Source organism: Molothrus aeneus, chromosome 28, assembly GCF_037042795.1.
Source record: "Molothrus aeneus isolate 106 chromosome 28, BPBGC_Maene_1.0, whole genome shotgun sequence".
Lineage (NCBI taxonomy): Eukaryota > Metazoa > Chordata > Aves > Passeriformes > Icteridae > Molothrus > Molothrus aeneus.
The window spans coordinates 3,876,762-3,884,181 of NC_089673.1; positions in this window are offsets into that span (position 1 = coordinate 3,876,762).

The window sequence follows — 7,420 nt, forward strand, 5'->3', positions numbered from 1 at the left end:
TGGCTCTATCTTAACTTGCTAGCTCATCCTGTAAGCAAATTTTAATTCCAGGATCCATCCTGAGGGGCTGTGCAGGGCAGCACCCCCTCCCTGAGGGCTGTCACCACCACTGCAGAACTGGCACAGCACATCAGGCTCAGCTTCCCAAGGCTCAGCTTCCCAAGGCCCAGCTCAGGGAGCTGTGGGAGCCCCAGTTCCAGTGCACAAAAAGGATGGGATCTTCCTTGAAAACTTCTTGTTCTGGTTTCATTAATTTATTTTCTGTGCTGAAGGGAAGGGTCATTTCTGATGACAGAAACAGCTTTAACTGGCCTGTGGTATGAAAATAATGATATTGGAGTGAAAGGAATTTGTGCCCAGCTGCTTCTAGAACAGCCAAAAAAAATTACAAAAATAAATTTATATCAGCCAAAACAATGTGCATTCTGCCAGAGTGAGCAGGAGCAGACTGAGATGCAGACATGTCCAGAGGAGGTTTGGACACAGAAATGTGCAGATCATGAGGTGCTAATGAAAGCCAAAATGCAAATGCTGCCACAGCTGAGCTGAACCCAAAGCATTCATCTGTCAGCCTTGAATACAACCCAGACATGAACTGCTGGGAGCCTTTCTTGGAGGCTTGGGCTTGTGGCTTCAGAGTGGGATTGAATTCTGGGCAAATGAGTGTCCCTGTCCCCTTCTCTGCCCCTCCCCAGAGGACTCCAAGGCTGCTCTCTGCAGCCACAATTCAGCAAGCAGCTTAATATTCAGGCACTTGCTTCTCCACCAGCTTTCTTGTCTGATAAAGAGTGTTTGGGCTTTCACAGTAGCTCATTTAACCAGACTTTTCAAAGGAGCTCCTCTCCCTCACTCTCCTTCTCTACAGAGGAATAAACAAGACAAAACAGGAAGCAAAATCAAAAGAAGAATAGAAAAGGCAAAAAACCAAAAGAATAAAGTCTGAAGGAGAAAAGGAGAGCCACAGGACAGACCAGGTGAACGCATTGTTGGGTCCCCTCTCCCCCAAACCAAAACAAAGCCTGCTGGGAGAAGTTTGGGAGTCTTTTATGTGTGTGTATACATATATTATATATATATATATAAAGATATAGATGTATAGATAGATATAGATATATATAAAGATTATATATATACATCATATATAATGTCTGTATATATATTATATATATATACATGTATATACACATATATAGGATATATATATGCACTGTATATGTCTATATATATGAAAAATATATAAATAGGAGTAGATAGAAAAGTAGTAAATGGAAGTTTTGGGATTGTCAGCATGGGAACAGCTCCAAAGCACCTGCTGAAGTTACTGGCAGATAATTCAGGATAAAAAAAGCAGCAGTAGATGTGTGGGGAATGCGGCCATGGCCCTCACTCCCAAGCATCGCAGTTCTGTCCAAAAGCACCAGGTAACCCAAAAATGGGGCAAGCCTTGGACCCACAAACAGGGGATGCAGGAGCCACACAGGCTCAAGCTGCAGCAAGGGAAATTTAAGTTGGATATCAGGAAGAAGTTTTTTACAGAAAGGTGATAAAGTTCTGGAATGTTCTGCCCGGGGAGGTGGTGGAGTCCCCATCCCTGGAGGTGTTTAACAAAGCCTGGATGTGGCACTGGGTGCCAGGGTTGAGTTGAGCTGTTGGGGCTGGGTTGGACTCGATGATCTTAAAGGTCTTTTCCAACCTGGTGATTCTGTAATTCTGTGGATTTTGTGAATTCTGTAAATTCTGTGCTGCTGCAGAGCTCGCCAGAGGCACAGCCAAGGAGCTGCCTGGCTCGGGCAGATGAGTCAGCACAGGAAAGAGAGAAACAAAAACAAGCAGATGGAAGAAATGGAACTGACACATGAAACACACAACAACTGAGGAGGACTTGAGGCCCCTAATTAGTGCCTGCAGGAAAATTAATGAGCAGCACTGCCAGTGCAGGTGTCCTGCCAAAAAAGCATTCCCCAGCCGTGGGGAGCAGAGCAGGGACAGCCAGGGACAGGCAGCTGTAGGAATGTGTCCCCTGTTGATGGAGTGACAAAATTATCCTTTGTCTCCTTCAAAAGGAAAAAAGCCCAGAAGTTTCTCTCCTTAATTGGGTAAAAAGACACCTCATGGGACCTTGGGGGCTTCACCTCGCAGGACCTGGGGGACTTCACCTCAAATTTAAGGATAGCTAATTAGACAGAAGGCAAAAAGTCCCACCTGAGCAATTCACTAGAAAAAGAAGAGAACAAAGGAACCAATGGCTTTTGTGAGGTGTTTTACCAGGAGCGAGAACCTCTTGCACTTGCTTCGGTTTTTATCTGTAAAGAGTTTGTTATTTTGCCTTTTATTAAAACTTTTTTATTTCCAACACTACCACAGAAGCCATCCTGCTGATTTTCTGCCTTCTAAAGTAGCTGAGCTATCTTGGGTGTGAAATAGATCTCCAAGAGCTTATGAGACGTGGCTTGAAGAGATCCCTGTTTCAGGCAGCCCCTTTGGTCTGGGTCACAGCAGAAATTGTTCTGCTCCCAAGGGTGGTGACCTGTGAGTCCTCTTGCAGGACTCTGTGCAGCCCTGTGTGAAAAACGCCAATCACTCGTTTTTAAAATTTATAAAATGGTTATAAAAATAGCAATATAATTAGAGTAATAAAAATTTTGGACAATTTTGATTAGGACAATATGAAACAATAAAAACAAAGAGTTATTGACAGTCCGGGTACCTTTTCTGGGCAAAATAAGCCCAAAAAAGGACCCACGTTAACAGAGGATTGACCCTTAAAAAGCAACAGCCTGTTGCATATTCATACACCTCATACATGGTGCATAAATTCCATTCAAACACAGGATTCTGTCTGGGCAGTGTCAGCTTCTTCCTCTGAATCCTGACAGCTCTTCAGGGCTGAGCAAGGCAGGAAGAAGTGAGTTTCTTCTGATAATGGAGCAATGAATTCTCTTTGTCTGAAAGATTCAGGTGTCCTGTGGCTGCTATCTCAGTGCAAGTCCTTTCTTTAAAAAGTATCTTCCATAGCATAGTTTCTATTTTAACATTCTGTTACAACCTAAAACTATACTTAACACACTACTTAAGAAAATTAATACAGCATCACTTTCTGACATAGCACATATAATATTCACTTGAATATTTGCGAAAAGCCAATCATAAAATACGCATTTTTCCCACCTGGCAGGGCAGCAGGGGCTGAGGGTGAGGGCAGCAGCCTGAGCAGCAGCAGCAGCAGGGAGGGAGGGAATGCCCTGGGAAAGGCAGGGCTGGGTGATGCCAGCCCCCAGCAGGGCTCGGGGAAGGGCTCCAAGGCCGCAGCACTGGCTCACCAACCCCTCAGTGGCCCTTTCAGCAGGTTGCTAATGAGAGATGATCACTGTCATTGCCACGGCTGGAAATGAAGGGCTGGCACCATTTTCAGAATGATTTATTGCTCAGACAAACGTCGGTCTCAGGGGCTGTGAGATTTCGGAGGAGCAAGAATTCAGCCTCAGCCCAAAGTAGTCACGAGTTCTCTGTGCCAAGGCAATACAGAACTTTCTAACCCAATAGACAGTTACAGCAGGATTTATTTTGCTTTTCTAACCTATCACCTTCACTCACTTCTGCTGCACTGCAGATCCTTTTATCCAATCAACCTCTAACTCACCTGCACACATTGGCTTCTATTAGAACTTCTAAACTCAGCTTATTTTATACAACCACACCCTTTTTATTTTATATAACCCTTCACCATCCTCTCAGTCCAGTTTCTCACTTACTTAAGGCGTATCCTCACCTACAACTATAGAAAAATAAGTTTAGGATTTTTCTGCTTAATATCTGTGTATTGTATCTTTACAATCAATCGATCTGAGCTTCTTCCAAGGCTGCAGATCAAATCCCTCAGTGTCTGTGGAGGTTTCTGTTTTTCTGATTCCCACAAATCACTATATGTGAGATGGTAAGGACAAAACACCCTTATGACTCCAACTTGGGCTTTAAGTGTTAATTAATGGACACCTTCCAAGCCAGGATAACATTACAGTGACAATTCCCTGTCAGCAATCCCATCTGTACTAACTGATCTGGTGTTTAATGTAATAGCTTTGACCATAATGAGTTTAAATTATTGAAAAGAAATCTATAAAGCCTTTATTAATAATTAACAATGTCTTCCTGGTGTGTTATTTTAATAAAGCTCCATGACCTGTAAGATTAACAAGCAGGGGACCCAAGGGAAAAGGAAGGAGAATGGGTGATCAAATGGAAAGAAATTAAAAGCAGCTAAGAGTTAATTTCTTCTGCAACTGCAGCAACAGGAGTTAGAACTGAATGTTTGAGAAATATAAATATAAATATAAACATAAATATAAACATAAATAAAAATAAAAATAAAAATAAAAATAAAAATAAAAATAAAAATAAATATAAATATAAATTCGCACACACACTGATAGTTACATAACCAGATCTAAGTCATCCCCCTGACTTCACCCATGTAGTTCTTTACTGCAGATCTGAAAATTTCAGGCATGCTACCCCTCCAGTATTAGAATGCATCTTTACTCAGTGTATTTTGTAATGTTTATATCCACTCCCAGACTGTTTAGACTTCTACCCTTCCAGGAATGAAATGAGATCACTTGCTGCAAAACCATCAGCCTCACAATTTTTGCTCTGATTTGACCTTGCAGTTTTCAAACTCTATTATTTAATTACTATATAATTATTTTTTAATAATGGCAGGTGCCCTGTACCTCAGAATTCATGCATTAAATCACAGAATCTCAGGGTTGGGTGACATCACTGAGCCTGTGAGCCTTGGAAAACCAAATGTTGCTGGTCTGGACTCCACTGCAGCCACTGTGGTGAGTTCTTAGTGGTGAAAAGTCTTTCCAGCAGCGCCCAAATCCATCACCAGGACCCCAGGGTCTCCCCCCTCTCAGAGTGATGCCTGTGACTTTGATGATGACCCGTGGAAAAAATTACCAACCTTATATGAGGATCTGCAAGCCACGAAAGTCTAAGTAGAATAATAATTAGTTTGTCACAGGGTGAAAAATAGATTTTTTGGGTTTTTAGAATGGGGATTCAGGAGGCAAGATGGAGGAATCTGGGCATGGCCAGTCTTTCTCCTTCTTGGCCTCCATCTTCTGCTGTGATGTTGGCACTTTTGGATTGGTTTAAGGTAGAAGCTCACTGTCTAACATAGGTGATAGGTATTGGAAGTTATGGTAAATAATGTACATGTAGTTTTTAGCATAAAAAATAACACCAGTGTGCCTCTGTCTGACCTGCTGAACGGACCTCGGCAGGCCAGAGAAAGATAAGAAACAATAAACAACCTTGAGAATGAGAACAGAAGATTCTGACTCCTTCTTTGACTGCCGGGCTGGGAAAAGAGAATTTCTACCACATCTGGGGGTCACAGTGAGCAGCAGAGATCCTGAGGGCAGAGCTGCTGCCAAGATCCTTTTCAAGCCCTTCCCAGGCAGGGTTTGACCAAGGGCAGCTGCTCCAAGGGGAATGCAGTGATTCAGGGCAGATATTTATACCCCTGCAGGGCTGCTGGGTCAGCCCTTTCCCATGAGCTCTCCATTCCTTTCTTCATCCTGCCCTATTCATCAGGAACTTTCCTGGGAGGTGTGTGGAGGGTTTCCCTCCCTGCTTGCACTCTCACATCTTTCTCATTCCTGGCTTGAAAGGCTTTGATTTACTGAGGTTCTATTTCGGCTTAAGAAATCCCTTGCAGCAAAATCATCGGTGCTGGTGAGAGAAACACCTCAAACCAGCTCAGGATCAGACAAACACAGATCAAAATTTATACTTTAGAGGAAGAGGAGGAATACTCCCCAGGAGCCAAGTGCTGACAGGCTGTGATCATGGCTGGAACCAGGTGTGGGTGAGGAAAACATCAAATAATTCTCTGTAATCTGTGTCTCACCTGTGATTGTGGTTATTTGTCAAGGCAGAGCCTTTCCTTGGGCTGGGGACTGTGACAGAATTTCAGAGGCTGATGGTGGAAAAGCTGCATTCATTCCTTGGGGAGCTGAGTTTTTATAGCTCATGCTGATCCCATTGGCCATTAGGATGCCCTTTTTCCTTGCCAGACTTTCTCTCTAGATTAGCAAATGAAGAAAACCTATTTTCCCTTGTCCCAGGGAGAAAACTCAGTGCCATTCCCCATAAGGGGTGCAGGCTGTTCTGTGCATCCTGTACCCATTCCTTGAGAACAGCCAAGCACAGAACTATTAATTTCATTTATCAATTTATATTTTTATTATAGAAGTACTTTCAAAATTTTATTTTTATAATTAATATTTTATTTATTAATTTATTACTTTTTTATGTTATTTTTTTAACTTTTAAATTATAAATTAACATTTCTATGTGGTCAATGAATTTCAGAACAGCCAAGCAGAGAAATATTAATTTTATTTATAAATTAATTTATTTTTATTTTACAATTAATTTTAAAATTTTGTTTTTATAATTACTATTTATTAATTTATTATTTTTATTTATTTTGTGTTTTACTTTTAAATTCTAAATTAAAATTTCTATGTGGTCAGTGAATTTGAGAGGAGCCAAGCACAGAAATATTAATTTTATTTATTTATATTTTATAATTAATTTTAAAGTTTTATTTTTATAATTAATATTTATTAATTTATTGGGGGTTTTTTAAACTTTTAAATTATAAATTAAAGTTTTTCTGTGGTCAGTGAATTTAAGAGAGATCTGAGTAGTGAGCCTTGCAGCTAACATTTCTCTTGAGAGTTGCAGAGAAGGGGGAAAGGAGAGTGAATTTCCTGCCAAGCCACCAGCAGTGCATCTGTGCCAGTGTGTGCTGCCCATACCAATGCCAGCCCTGCTGGCAGAGCTGCACAGGGCTGGGGGAGCAGCTCATTAATTTGCTGATCACCCTGCAGCTCTCTGCAAAGCCCTGACCCTTTCTGCGTCCTGCTTTGACTGCAGCACCCAGAGTGCAGAATCGTCCTTTCCCTGCTCCCACAGCAGCTGAAATGATGGAAAGGAGGAGCTGGGCGTGGGGAAAGCACACCTGGGTAAAGACAGACCTGGGTAAAGACAGACCTGGGTACAGACAGGGCATTCCTTTACCTCTCCTCAATTTTAGAGGATTACAACAAATAATTATTTGTTATAATAATGATTGCTGTGTTTCTCCTCTCAGCCAGGGATCACTGCTGCAGGGGAGGGGTCACCCCAGAGCTGCACTGGTGTCACCCCAGAGCCCAGCAGGACTCAGGTGGCCAAGGAGCTCCAGGCCCAGCCCTGCTGAGTGCCCTGGGTGAGATTTCCTTGGGAAGGAGCCCAGGCTGAGCTGCAGAGGGCTGGGGCTGCTCTGCTGCTCTCAGCAGCCCCTGCCCAGGAGCACAAGCACAGGCAGCAGGAACCACGGGTCAGGCTCAGTCACAATTTCACT